At 46.2% G+C, this 15,318-nt stretch overlaps 1 protein-coding gene across 3 annotated transcripts in view; it reads right to left on the bottom strand.

Annotated features, from left to right (window-relative positions):
* Positions 1–4,401, bottom strand: part of CEP85 (centrosomal protein 85) — a 35,976-nt gene extending 31,575 nt beyond the window's left edge. Inside the window, exons 1-3 of one of the 3 annotated variants that reach the window (XM_049878347.1) lie at positions 4,242–4,401; positions 3,561–3,665; positions 1,255–1,456 (exon numbers count right to left, since the gene is read on the bottom strand). The gene's annotated coding sequence lies outside the window, so the exon portion shown is untranslated. The remainder of the gene's footprint in view (positions 1–1,254; positions 1,457–3,560; positions 3,666–4,241) is intronic. The other 2 variants (XM_049878348.1, XM_049878349.1) reach the window with 2 other exon arrangements.
* Between the last annotated feature and the right edge of the window lie 10,917 nt (positions 4,402–15,318).

Genomic DNA, 15,318 nt, shown 5'->3' with positions numbered 1-15,318 from the left:
ACTTGGTCCTTTTCTAAAAGCTAGAAAGAGTTTGAATGATTCCTTAAAAGAGAACTTTCTCAGGAAATTGGTGACGTGGACTAAAGGGTGGCTTTGAGATCTTGGTTTCTGTCTCACTCTGGCGCTTGATAACAGCTGCTCTCCGTTTCCCCTCCATAAGTAAAGGTATAGGTTGTGTGTGTGGTGGGAGGCCAGCTGCTGTTCCAGATGCCTGCTGATAATGAGAATATTATCACTTTAGGCAAGGTGTGCTGGAGCCACAGGCCTCTCAAACACTGACCTCATGCTGTGGTCGCAGCAGGAATTCCATTAATGTCCTCAGGAGCCCAGCCATTTTTGACTAGATAAATGGTAGTAACACAAGCACTGCTCCTTATAGCCACCCTTTACTAGGAAGGGGGAGCTAATAAGGTCAGAAATAATTAAGGGACAGGAAGAGAAGCTTCACAATTACAACTCTGCCATTTACTGCTGAGGAAACAGAGGGTCAGAGAGGCCAAATGACGTCTCCCGGGTTACAGACAGTTGAAAAGAGAAGGCTTGGATAATATTATATGAATACATTTAACCCTAATTCTGAAGTTGAATAGCTCTTGACCATTCTGCAGAAGAGGAAAGGAGATTTAGGGCTGACTGGCTAAGGCCCAGAAACTCTCTTTGGAACAAGAGTATTAAAAAAAAAACCCCGTTGCCATTCAGTCTATCCTGGCTCATGGCAACCCCATGTGTTACACAGTAGAACTGCTCCATAGGGCTTTCTTGGCTGTAATCTTTACGGAAACAGATCTCCATGCCTTCTTTCATGGCACCACTGCATGGGTGTGAACTGCCAACCTTTAAGTCAGTAGTCAACTGCAAACCATTTGTGCCACCCAGGACCTTAGAACAAGAGTACAGAGCCCTGTTGTTGAAGCAGAGATCATCTGGTCAAAATCTTCCATTTTACATATGAGAAAACTAAGGCCCACAGAGAATAAAGTGACTTCTCAACACTCCGCAACCCCATTCTTTCACCACTGTCCACCCTAGTGCTGAAGTTTTATGGTAAGATTACACAGAAAAGGAGTCAGACATAAAGTATCAGAATTTCCTGCTATTTATTAGCCATACCCTCTGTACACCCCCCGGCCCCCACCCCTCAATATTGAGCAACCTGATCTCCCCCTTGGAAGCAGCAAGGCTGAGTTCCAGAGATGGGAAGGAAAGGTGGGATGGGGAAGTGCAGCCCAAGGCTCAGCAGCCACCACTCCTTACCAGATAGTAGTTGGGTCATATCTTCGGTCTCATCTTCACCCTCAACTTCTTTGGTCCCTCACAAGAGCACAGACTACTTGCCTCTCCCTCAAGTCTTCTTCCACCCCACCCTTGCCTCAGGCTACTAAACTAGAGGCCAGGGGCTAGAGTTATCCCAGCATCCAGCTTTTCACCATCAGGAGAAATATGACCACCCAGGCTCCTGCAGGAGAGAAAGAAATGATTATAAACAGGATTAAGTGGCTTTGAGAGCCTTGGAAACTCTGCTATGGGGAATCGGTTTTTAGACTTAGATACTCCACTTTGGGGGATTATCTAGTGATCCATTCATTCATTCTTTCAACAAAACTTTCTTGGGACTGATAGTGTGCCAGTCCCTCTGTTAGACTGGGGGTAGGAGGATACTGGGATGAAAGACAGGAGCCTTTCCCTCAAGGAGACTGGGAAGGAAATCTAACTGGGAAGAAACCGTTCAGGAGCTACAATGCTGGCTGACTCCTGTGATGAGCATTTGGACTGTTTTTTTTGGTCTTGTGATGGATCAAACACCATCATAAAAAGACAAACAACCCTCCAGGCTACATTCTGTACCTGACCAGTCCTCTCACTGATTGGATATTAAGTGGAATCCTATGAAATTGCCGATACTTGCCCATTTTTTACCTACAAAAATGACAATTTCATATGGTTCAACCCAGTGCTACATGCTAAGCTTTACACTAGGTTCTTTACGTACATAAAACCAAATTAAAAAAAAAAAAAAAACCCATTGGTGTCGAGTGGATTCCAACACATAGTGACCCTATAGGACAGAGTAGAACTGCCCACATGGTTTCCAAGAAGCCCCTGGTAGATTCAAATTACCAACATTTTGGTTAGCAGCTGTAGCTCTTAACCATGATGCCATCAGGGTTTCCTTTACATACATAGTTTAGTATATAATTCACACAACTTTAGCCCAAACTCTTATCCACTGTGCTGGATTTGACCTGTAGATCCCTTCTGGGAAAACTACTCATAGGGAACCTGACTGAGCCTCACTCGTTGACATCCCAAGGAAGCATTTTCCAAAAAGGGTTATTTTGATAACTGAGTCTCAGTTCCTCGTCTATATAATGGGGGGAACATTTGTGCTAACCTCCAGGATTGTGGTATGAGTTAGCCCATGTAAAGTGCTTAGAACAGTGCCAGGCACATCAATAAATGACAGTTGTTATAAGAGTGGCCTTATTTGTCCTAAGGAGCTCTGGTGGCACAGTGGTTAAGCACTTGGCTGCTAGGTTGGTGGTTCAAACCCACCAGCTGCCCTATGGAAGAAAGATGTGGCAGTCTACTTCTGTAAAGATTTACAGCCTTGAAAACCCTATGGGGCAGTTCTACTCTGTCTTATAGGGTCACTATGAGTCGAAATCGACTCAACAGCAAAGGGTTTATTTGTCATGTTGTGACAAATTCTGCTTAGGGAAGTCCAGAGATTCCCCAGACTTTTCTGGCCCCTAATTTTGGGAGTTTTCCACCCAGCTACTTCATCTGGGTTTAGCTTTGAGTTTGGGGCAACTAAGGCCGGAGAATGGAGTGGGAAGGAAAAAGCATGCATCCCAGCTTATAAAGATTTAGGTTCTTACTCTGAGCAGGGCTTCTACATACAGTAACCCAAGTTCTATCTTGTCATGTTATGCACTGTGCTACCCTGAGGAGCTCCTTCCACACAGATATTAGACAGAAAGCATCTCTTGGAGTTGTGCAAAGTGGCAGCCCTGACTCTAAGCTCTAGAACTTGAATTTACACTATCGTCAGACTCCCCAAACCAGACACTGTGTACTGGTAACCTGTAGGCTGAATCTAGCATGCAAATGGGTAGTTTGGCTGAACAGTGTTTGTTTGTTTGTTTGGGGGGAGTTGTTTGCTTGTTTATATTTAATTGAAATTTCTTGCCAACATTTGAAGATCTGAATCTCTAGTTTCTCTTGGAAAATCAGATCTAGCATGTTTGGTCTAAATTCACATATGGCAACAGTCAGCTGGAGCTGAGTGGTGGCTGCCCCCTTAGCTGCACTCTCCAGTCCAATGCAGGCCCCCTCAGTACACCTCATTTGGTGTTACCCACCCGGCCCTGTAGGGATCTTGAATTTTCAACCCCTGCTTAAATGATTTCTGGATAGTCTCAGGCTCTGATAAGGGATAAAACTCTATGACTACCAACAGCTTCCTGTACTGCTGAGGAAACTGAGGGTCAGAGAGGTCAAATGATGTCTCCCAGGTTACAGAGAGTTGAGAAGCAACAGGACACAAGACCAGTACCCACCAGGACCCAGAGTGGACCCCAGACCTTGGCACAACCATCAGAACTTCAGCACAGCAATCTCTCTGTACCAACCTACTGGGCTCCTGCTGCTGGAGGCGTTGGACTCTGAAACACCAAAGAAAGATTGAGCTTGTGGTGCCATCCAGATAGGACAAAGCCAATATCCTCACATCAAGATTGGGCAAAGGAACTAGCCTGCATCGTTGAAGCTAGGACTCAGAACGGGTGGGAAATTGAATCTTCTGTCCGTAATAAGAATGGACATACTAAGAAGATGGGCTTTCCCCTGAGGGTCAAAGACTTGGAGGCCAGTTACAGAATAGAAAGATGGGAGAGAGAGTTCTAGATCAGCAAGAAAAATTCACAAAAGGAGGCTGGCATCAGGGACCAACGGACTGGGAGAAGAGTGATCTGATGTGACCAGAAGGTGAGAATGGGAGGAGGAGGCAGAGACAGCTCAGACTGGAAGTTTAAGGACAGCAGGGCCCAGTGAAGGGCCTCTCTGGAGCAGAGTGGGCGCCAAAGAGGGCAGTGTGAGCTTGGGGAGGGGACTCGGACTTAGGAAGGGAGGTGAGGGCATGAAGGTGGGAGGCTGCTCAGGGAGGGATGCGGGTCTTAAACAGGTCAGTGGAAGGCTCTAAGAGAGGAGTCAGGAAGGCCGCCCACAAATAGTCCACTTACCGCTTATTCGAATCGGCCCGAACACCATCCAGCCGTCGCCAACCCCCAGGCCTTCCCGTGCTCGGATCTGCCAGGCTCGATTCCTTCCAGAGAGACTCATCTGACTACAGTTCTGTGGGCGACACAAGCGGAAGGGTACCGATGCAAGGATCTCATCCCCCGCCAAGTGAGACTTTGCCCCAAATCTCAGCTAGCCCCGCCCAGAGAGTTCACCAATCGGCAAGACCTTGGTCTCCACAGTCCCGCCCTTTACCAGGCCACAGGCCCCTAGCTCCCACAGACCCCGCCCTTGGCCCCGCCCATGGGAGGATCGGCCAATCCTCAGCATTGCAGTCCTTCAGGCCCCTTCTTAGTCCCGCCCCGTCGATGACGGCCTTGCTGAGACTCTGGGCTACCCCGACTACAGCCCCGAAACCGCCCGGCAGCGGAGGCTCCTTCGACTGCTCAGGACCCCCAGGGCTGCCCACTCACCGGTTGGCAAGGGCGCCCCGCCCGCTTGTCACACAGCGTCACCCGGCCGTGCCAGTAGAACATATCGCTAGACAAAAAGCGGTATAATTTGAAAGCCAGCATCACCTTCAGAGAGGCCCCGTTTGCCCGCAGGCCCTGGAGCAGCCGGTTGTTGACTGGGCAGCTGTGGGGAGAAGCAGCGTCACCAGCTGGTTAGAAGCCGCGGATCGGAGCCGAAGGTGTGAATGAACAAACATTCATCCCAAACCCTTCTTTTCTCCACCTCTTCCACCCCCCCCCCCCCCCGCTTTTACTTGCATAGGTGCTTGGACAGACCTTAATATCTGAGACTTAATTTACTCATTTGCAAAATGGGAATGACAGTGATACTTGAATTTATTCAACATACCTTCATCCAGCACTTACGTGTTTCTCCGTGTGTTTATGTACCAAAGATACATACACAGACAGGATCTGGGTTCTTGAAAATCTCCAGCAAAAACCAAACCCATTGTCCTCGAGGCGACTCTGACTCATAGTGACCTATAGGACAGAGTAGAACTGCCCCATAGGGTTTCCAAGAAGAGGATGGTGGATTGGAACTGCTGACCTTTTGGTTAGCAGCCGAGCTCTTAACCACTGCAGACCAGGGCTCTTTGAGAAGCTCATTGGCACAAAAATAGCCAGCACAAGCCACCTTCCAAGGGCTGGCCTGACACTGGCAGGAGGTTACCAGGCCTTACAGATCCTTACCTCTTGTTCACAAAGTGATGGGTGGCCTTAGCAGCACCTGTCCTGGAGTTGTCAGTGCTGGCAAAGACCTCATTGGCAACCAGGACAAATCGGTCTGGATCGCTGCTTGTGGCACTGAGGACCACATAGAGGGGCATGCCAAGGGGAGCTCTTTTGTTTTCAAGCGGAGATGAAAGCTGAGGGTCTGTGAAGATGCCTAAGGTGACGATGGTATCACCAGTACCTGGCACGTGGATGGTGCTATATCTAGAGAGGGACAGAATTGAGACTCTTACCACAAAATCCCAAGGGAGGGACACTCACTCAACTTCTGCCTGGCACCCAAGGTCATTGAGCACTGGTAGTCCTAAAAAATAAGAAGAGAGGAGCAGACCTGGTAACCTTCCTGAAAAATGAGAGGCCACCTCAAAGATCCCCAGACCTGGAACCCTTAAATCTGCCCTACCCCATAGTAATTTACATAAGCAACCCATAATGCTTTTCTTCATAGAAGCACCCCTTTTCTTCACTAATGCTTTCAGTCCCCATCTAAGAGGTGGCTATATTTCATGGGTGGGCATTGGAGACCAAGTTGAGGAGACCACATCCAGAGGGTATTGACATTTTGCCTGGATTAGAGGTGTCAGTGAGAACTCAGGAGCCTCTATAGCGCCTAGCCAGACCCAGTGAGAGGCAAGCTGACAGGGCAGAACTCACAGGAAGGAGACCACTGGGTGGGGGTGGGTCTGGCTGACATTCACCATCAGGGGGTATGCACAGCTGAAGTTGAGTGTTTTGAAGTCTGTTATGATGTTGGTATTGGAAACCTGCAGGAGCTGCACCTCCAGCGAGTACAGGGCGTGGCTGCTGTTGGTCTAGAAAAGACAGGAAGGCAGCCATTATTACCCTCAGACTCTTAAGGGAAACAAACAGCTCCTAGCCTCATTGGCTGCAAGTGTGAAGACACCTGTTTATTTTATTGTTCTTGCTTACTTAAATAAAAATAATCATGGCTAACATTTTCTGAGGGTGAATTGTATGCCAGGCACTGTGGCTTAGCCATAACCCTTTACAGAGGGTTCTGTTCTTAGTTATATTTGACAGAAGCACAAACTGAGGCTTAGAAAGTTAAAAGACTTGCCCAAAGCAAGCAACAAAGTCAGAATTCAAAATCCCTTTGACTTCAGTGCCTAGGTATTTAACCTCTGTGCCAATGGTTTTCAAAATTTAGTGTGCATTTTAGGGTCTCTTGGAAAAATAATTAAATAAAAGAATCACTGAGGTACCTATTAAAAATGCCAAGTCCTGGCCCCTACCCCAAGATTCTGATATCTTTTTGGTATTTTGTTGTCTACATAGATTTATTTTTTTCTTTTTAAAAAACTAAGTATTTGTTTCTATAAATAGTTTGTTAAAAAAGAATACTGATAAAGAGTTCTAGTGGCATAGCTGTGGCCTTAGCCACATGTGGAAAGTCTTGACTCAGTTCTATAACCCACGGGAGAGGCCTGTGAATCCCTGGGTGGCAGGACTGGAGATAATGTCAGACAGCCAGGAGGAACTAAATCACCTCTTCAGGACAACCTCTGGTTTTCAAATTGAGTCTGGGGAGCCCCAGAGCCTCCCTGAAGGAACATGAGACCCGACCTTGGTTTTGGTGGAAGCTGGCCTTGCAGGGCACTATTCCTTCTCCCCAACTCAGTCGGAGCTGCTTTGCTTTTACTGTATTCTGTTTTTATATAAGATCCCTTCCAAAGAAGAGGTGGTAGCATCAGTGAGCAGTTAGAATCACAAACCATCCAAACAAACAAACAAAAAAAAAATCAATTGCCCTCAAGTCGATTCCAACTCATGGCAAACCAGTGTGTGCATTCCATAAGGTTTTCAAGCCTATAACCTTTCGGGAGCAGATCGCCAGGCTTGTCTTCCGAGGCGCCTCTGGGTGGGTTTAAACTGCCAACACAAATGGGTATGTGCCACCCAGGGAGAGCTCTGTTAATAACTAGCTGTGTGACCTGGGAAATCTCACAACTTTTCTGAGCCTCAAATTTCTCATCTGTAAAATAGGAACATCACAGGATTATTGTGAAGATTTAATGAGATAATGCATATAAAAAAGGATTTGGCCTGCATCATGCTGGCATATGGTAAGATATGACTAAATATCAATTGTGGTTGTGGTTGTTATTATTTTAAAGTATTCCATGACCGACAACAGTTTGGAAACCACTATCCCAATCCATCAAACATAGTGCCACCTATAAGGTGTTCCCTGTCTGGTGGAGGACAACTGTGTATGGGAGCTATAGGAAAAAGTTTGGTCTGATGGCTAAAACTTGACTCCATTCTAGAGAATTCCTCAGTCAGGTGGAAAGAAAGTCACTCCCTCCCAAACCCCTCCGATAAACACACAGCCCCCTTCCTATCAGACAGTCCCTCACACCTTGCTTACAGAGAGGCAGAGTCCACAAGTGTCCTCCTTCTTTGTCACCAGGAAGGCCTAGCCACGACGGCCCTGCTCCATCTTGCTGACATTAGGGCATCCTGACAAGGTATCTTCCCTCAGGATCCAGTGGCGAGTCTTCAGGAAACAGCTGCTCAGGACCACCTCAATTTCCTGTAGTCGGCAGTGTAGGGTCACTGTTACACTGGACAGCTCTGCAGGAGGATAAGAGTCAGAAGATCTAGATGGTGCCCGACCACAACCAATGACTGCCCTGACACAGCAGAGGACCTCTGAGGGAGCAGGGGAACAGTGGGATGCAGACCCCAAATTCTCAAAAAGGACCAGACTTAATGGTCTGACTGAGACTAGAAAGACCCCAGTGGTTATGGCCCCCAGACCTTCTGTTGGCCCCCAGAAGCCAGAAGTCGGACATGGATTGGACTGGACAATGGGCAATAGAGGGATGCTGGTGAGTAGTGAGCTACTTGGATCAGGTGGACACTTGAGACTATGTTGGTTGGCACCTCCTGCCTGGAGGGGAGATGGGAGGGTAGAGGGGCTTAGGAGCTGGCAAAATGGATGCGAAAAGAGAGAGTGGAAGGAATGAACGGGCTGTCTCGTTGGGGGAGAGTAATTGGGAGTATGTAGCAAGGCGTATGTTTTTATGTGAGAAACTGACTTAATTTGTAAACTTTCACTTAAAGCACAATAAAAATTATTAAAAAACAACAAAAAAAAACAAAAAACCTTGAGAGTTGTCAGGCAGCCGTCTTCTGCCATGTGGGCTGAGAGGCAGAAAAAGTTGGTGTGTGGAGAGAGGAACAAAGCGAGTGCGGAAGGGGAGAAGCAAGATTGAGAGGAGAGGTGACTCTCTGATTCCTGCCAGGTTTCCAATTCCCAGTCCAGTCCCTGGGGGACCTGGTTGGAGCCTGCCCTTGGCCTCCATGAGAGACCCTCTTAGCCTTAAGATAAATTCTTCTGTTTCTCCTTAGCTAGCCCAGTTGTTTTCTGTTACTTGTCTGGCAAAATTATTTTTTGAGATATTAATCTGTTGTGTTCTGTGTGATCTCATTCATTCCATTCCTAACAGGTAGCCTGGCTCTTAGGAGTTTTTGAGGGGCCTAAGGTGGTGCCATAGTGGAGCAGTGGTTAAGAGCTATGGCTGCTAACCAAAAGGTCAGCAGTTGGAATCCACCAGCTGCTCCTTGGAAACCCTATGGAGTTCTACTCTGTTCTATAGGGTTGCTCTGAGTTGGAATCGACTCTACTGAAACTTTTTTTTTTTTTTAATTTAAGGTGGTGCAAGGAGCCCTGGTGTTGAGGTGGTTAAATGCTGGGCTGTGGGTTGAACCCACGAGCTGCTCTGAAGAAGAAAGATGTGGCAGTCTGCTTCAGTAAAGATTAAGTAATTGCCTTCATGAACAACTACCTCCTTTGCCGTGAGACCAGAAGACTGGATGGTGGCCCTCTAACATTACTGTACATTTTGATCAAAGATTCTATAAAAGAATCCTGATCAAAAGGGGGAAAATGCAGAACAGAACTGTAAATTCTCATGGACTCCAGACTTCCTGGAGCCTTTGAAGCTGGATGAACTCCTGAAACTGTTGCCCTGATATAATCTTTAAAACTTATACCAAAAATATCCCCTGAAGTCTCTTAAAACCAAACAATAGTTTAGCTTAACCTGTAAAAAATGTCTGCCTTGAGCGTTATGCTGTTTTAAGAACTATATATATGGGATCAAAGTAACAGCAGCAACTTAAAAGATTAGATAGGAAACTTAGGGGCCAGTGAGTTTATGTTAATGGGGGAGAAACAACTCAGAAAAGGAGGGTGAGAATGGTTGCATAACTTGAAGAATGTAATCACTGTATTGTAGATACAGTTGAACTGGTATATGTTTCTTTGTGTATATGCTCAACAACAACACAAGAAAATTAAAAAAAAAAATTACAGTCAGGAAAATCCTATAGGGCAGTTCTATCCTGTCACATGGGGTTGTTATGTGTTGGAATTGACTAGCATCACCCAATAACAGAATAAGAGGTCCAACTACTTAAATCCACAACACTGTTTTAAAAATTATTTAATTAAGAATCATATGTTATCTTTGTTAAATTTTAACTTTGGCTATAAATATTATGGTAGTCATAAAAAGGTATTTTATTTTACAAATGGCAATTACAAAAAAAAAAACTAAAGTGTTCTGGGGGGTTACTTTGTGAATGCCACATGCTGGGAGTTACCATCATCTTTTCGGTGCCCAGGACTCAGCTCAGCCCTGACAGAGGGTAGGCCTGGGAGTTAGTTATACTGCTTGGGGGATGCTCTGTGAACTCAGCCTTTCTGTATGTCTGCCACGTTGGCATTGCCCCAACTTTGCCTCAGCTTCCCTGTCTATCCCTCCTGGCCTCTGCTGGGACAATAACGCTGGTCTTTGGTAGATTATCAGCTCCTTCCCCCAGAAGGATTTAATTTCTGACCCATGGCTGGAGTCCTGGGGGTTGATGATTGATGGATTGTTCATTCTATCTCATATGCCCAGCTATCTCTCCTCCCACAAGAAATCATTTCTACCTTGGATGGCCTCCTTAGGTGCCAATGTCTGACCAAACCATGCTGAACCTCCCCAAACCCTTTGGACACACATTCCTCTAGGCCTTTTGCCCAATAACATCAGAGTTATAATGTCCGCTCTGGCTTCTGCTTCTTTGGTTTTACTCAGATGAGGTCCGCAGACTTACCTGAGTGGGCATAGTAGTTGTCGTTGCCCGTACAACCTTTCCCACTAGTCGCATACTCACCCGAAGCACAGGCTCCAGCTCTGGGACCACTATTCTGGGCGTATTTAGGGGAGACTTGACTGTCCTCAGCCACAGGAGAGGATTTTGTTGTCCCTGAGGACCTGGAGATAAGGGCTGTTGAATGAGCGGCTGTTGTCTCAGGTGACTGGGCCGTAGCAGTGCCAGCACTGGAGGCTAATTCTGCTAAATGGGAAGGTGTCTGTGTGGCTGTGTTGTGACGTGTTTCAGAGAGCGTGCTCATCAGGGAGATGGAGGAATTCATGTCCTTTGTGAAGACCATTGTTAGAGCTGAGGGTGCAGCTGTTGTTTCCTCTTCCTGAGTTTCAAAGGTGGTGAAGGTAACTGAAGTGGACTCAGCACTCGTCACGTATAAAGATTCTTTCATGTCCTTGCTTACGTTCAGTGTTGGGGCTGTAGTTATAGCTGACTTCTCAAAGACTGTGGTTCTCACGGATGCTGATGCTATAATGTCTTTGCCTGGAGTTCCAGACATGGTTGTTCCAAGGGTGGTGACGGTAACTGGAGAGGGCTGAACACTAGTTGTCGTACACAAAGATTCTCTCAAGTCCTTATTTATGTTCGGTGTTGTTGAGGCTGTAATTGTAGCTGACTTCTCAAAGACTGTGCTTCTCATGGACCCTGATGATGTAATATCACTGCCTGGAGTCGCAGACATGGCTGTTCCAAGGGTGGTAAAGGTAACTGGAGTGGGCTGAACACTGGTTGTCACAAGTAAAGATTCTTTCATGTCCTTGCTTATGTTCAGTGTTGTTGGGGCTGTAGTTGTAGCTGACTTCTTAGAGACTGTGCTTCTCATGGACCCTGATGCTGTAATGTCATTGCCTGGAGTCCCAGACATGGTTGTTCCAAAAGTGGCGAAGGTAACTGAAGTGGATTCAGCACTGGCCATCACATATAAAGATTCTTTCATGTCCTTGTTTATGTTCATTGTTGTTGGGGCTGTAGTTGTAACTGAATTCTCAGAGACTATGTTTGTCATTGACCCTGATGATGTAATGTCATTGCCTTGAGTCCCAGACATGGTTGTTCCAAGGGTGGTGAAGGTAGCTGAAGTGGACTCAGGACTGGTTGTCGTAGACAAAGATTCTTTCATGTCCTTGCTTATGTTCGGTGTTGTTGGGGCTAAGGCTATAGCTGAATTCTTAGAGACTCTGGTTCTCATGGACCCTGATGATGTAACGTCATTGCCCGTTGTGTTTAATGCTGTTGAGGTTGTGGTTGCAGTTAACTCCTCAGAGTCAGTGGACACTGCTGGTTCCTTTCTGTTGACTGTGGTATTTGATGCTACTGGAGCCATAGTTGAAACTCTCTGATTCTCTTTTGACATCTCAGCTGAAGTGGCCACGCTGGATGAGGCTGTAATTCTGGATGACTCTCCCTGGTCCATCAGCATAGAAGTCGCCATGGAACTTGACAGTGTTGTGCCCTTGGATGGTGTGATGACAGTTGTATCTGATTCCATTTTCTGAGTCCCATGTATTTGGGCCATCTGCTTAGGGGACCCAGTAGTGCTACTGGTTTGTGGTGAAGTTGAATGAGTAACTGATGTTGTACTGCTTTGAAAGTCAGACGTTGATATCATGGTGGTCATTGACAAAGTGCTAGGTGAAGCTCCAAAGATGTGGCTTCTCTCATTGTTGGCTGGAGTTAATGGAGTGGATGATGTTCCCGGGCTGTTAGGCACAGAGCCTTTTGTGAAGGGTGTTGTATCTGACCTAACTTCCCAGGTTGTAAAACTGCCTATAAAAATACAAAAACAAAAATAAGCCAATAAGCCTGTTTCCTCCACCAAACCAGAGTTCTTTACAGATGTTCTAGCTGCCAAGAATTCTTACTGGGAGATTCAATAAAAAAGAACAGTATCAACAGCAGCTGTACGATTACTGTCCCACGGTCATTTATGTGCCAGCTGTGTGCTAATTACTTTACAGTAGAATCCCATCATACACATAGATTTCAACTGATGCATACCAGGGAATGAGACTACAGCTAGTGCAGGCAACTATGTTTCATTAATGACCACTCTAGAGACAGTGAAAGTCCACAAAAGACAGAAATCTGATATCTTATTTGGTCTTGGGTTTCTTGATGCCCTCTTTGATGTGAATTCCCTACTGCATTGAATATGATTCCAATATCTAGGTATATAATTTTCTTGTACAATATGCTCCCTAACTGCAAATCAACTACTTCATCTGTTGCAAAGGCATCCATTTTGGCAATGTTCAGTTTTCACCCTACCCAAGTAAGTTGTCAGTCCCATGTACAAGCATTGGCTCACTGAATCCTTATAACCAACTGAGGCAGAAGTTATTAATTCCATTTAACAAATAAAGGAACTGAGGCTCAGACAGGTGAAGAAGGTATCTGTCCCTGGTCGCACAGCCAGGAAGTAGTGGTACTGCGTTTGAAACCAAATCTGTCAGACTCCAGAGCCCAATGTATTCCCTACTGTGCTATATGTACCGCCTCACAAAAACATTGCTTTGTTCCCATGGCTAAGCCAGCCACTCTCTCTAGAGAGAAAGGTCCAAATAAGCTGTGCTGAGCTGGGTTCCCTTGGAAACCTTCCCCCTTCCCCTGGGCAATGGACAGAAATAGGTTCATCACCTGATGCTTTGTCATCGCATCCTTGGCAGTTGCCAAAGGGCTGGTTCAGAAAATTGGAGCTAACCCAGCCCAGGTGATGGACCATCCTTCCCACAACCTAGCTCTGAGAAGGGATTGACCAACTCTGCCCCCACCTGACACCTGGCCCTGTCACACCCCACTTTCTACCAGTCCTGTACAGAGCTAAGGGCTACAACAGGACAAGAGAGCCAGTCAGGATGTATGGGAAGAGCAGGGAAACCTAGGCTCTAGACCTGGCTCTGTTACTTTCTGTGTGAAAATGAGTAAGGCCCTAACCCTCTCTAGGCCTCCATGTCCCCCTCTGCACAGTGAGGAACTTAGGACTCAATATCAGAGGAATACTCTAAACTCTAGTGGTCCATAGATCTGTTTGCAATAAAGGTGCAGGCTAAAATAAACAGATGTCTTCCTATAGAATTCTCAAGTTTTTATTTGGGGGTAGAGATATTTCTCTTGGATTTTATTTTTTTTCATGTGGTTAGCCAGTTGTCCCAGTTCCCTTATGGAAAAGTCCATTCTTTCCCCACTGATTTGTCATGCCACTTGTCATATGTAAACTTTCCTCATGTATATTAGACCAATTTCTATGCTCTCTTTTGTTTCACTGGTCCATTTGTCTTGCTATACCAACACTACATTGTCTTGGACTCCTGGTGGCGAGCTGGTTAAGGGTTTGACTGCTAACCAAAATACCTTATAGTAAATTTCAATATCTGGTAGAGTGAGTCTCCATTCTTATTCTTCAAACTTATCTTGGATATTGTTTGCCTTTCATTCTTCCTTGCATATATTAGGATCAGCTTTTCAAGTTCCACAAAAACTTCTGTTGAGATTTTGATTGGCAATGTATTACAACTGACATCTTTATGATATGAGCGGTTTCCTGCCCTTAGTAGCTCCCTTGGAAGCAATGAGTGTGGCCTGGGCTCTGAAATCAGACCAGGGCTAGAATTCCAGCTCTGTGATGGGGGACAAATCACATCACATCTCTGAGCCTTGGTTTCCTCAACTGTATAACAGGAACGATAATAGCACCCACCTCACTGGATAATCATGAGGATTGAGTGAGATAATGCATGTGAAGCACTTAGCACAGTGCTTAACACGTAGTAGCTGCTCACTGATTAAAACCTGCTAGGCACTCCTTGGAAACTCTATGGGGCAGTTCTACTCCGTCCTATAGGGTCTCTATGAGTCAGAATCGACTCGATGGCAATGGGTTTGTTTTTTTTTTTATTATTAGTAGTAGTAGTAATGATTATCCCTTCTGCTCCTATCTCCAAAATTGTTATCTGCTTCCTGCATGCTTTGCCAAGGATGCTCCTGTCCCTGGCAAAAGTCCAAGACTCATGGGGGTGATGAGATACATAATCTCTTGCTACCTCCAAATATATTCCCTGATACTGTTCCAGGAGCTCAGAATCCAGGGCTGGACTCCTACCTCAGGTTGGGTGATGCACTGATTGGAGTTGGGGGTTGCTCCTTTCTGAACTAAGGGGGCAGGGAAGGGCAGCAGGGGTCCAAGTTCCTGGGTCCTCAGTTCTGGCCATCTTGGGAGAGCACTAGTCTGCTGAAACTCTGAACTATTAGCCTGGTTCAACGGGAAGGGCAGACAGAAAGGGGGAGGTAGATGAGATGACAGACAAGATGGAGTAGACAACTGGACACAGATAGCAGAGATGGGAAGAGATGGATGGACAGAAGTCCCTTGGAGATCATCCTGTCATGTTCCTGCCTCCAAACTCATTGGTGCCTCAAGCCTTTTGGACATTTGGGGGAGGGCTGTGCTCACATTTTAAGATCTTCCTGGGGACCCTACCTGATCTTCTATTACCTAGTTTTCTTCTCCAGCCAGCCAGAAGAAAGGCTGTGAGAGCCCCCAGAAAAGGAAGTAAGGAAAGGGTATATGTGGATACTCACCACACAGGTGGAAGGCTCCATCCCCAATAAACAGCAGCAGCACCAAAAGCCACTGGCTTCCCATGGCTCT

Source organism: Elephas maximus, chromosome 3 (assembly GCF_024166365.1).
Source record: "Elephas maximus indicus isolate mEleMax1 chromosome 3, mEleMax1 primary haplotype, whole genome shotgun sequence".
In the NCBI taxonomy this organism is placed as follows: domain Eukaryota; kingdom Metazoa; phylum Chordata; class Mammalia; order Proboscidea; family Elephantidae; genus Elephas; species Elephas maximus.
This window is presented reverse-complemented; position numbering and strand designations above follow the sequence as displayed.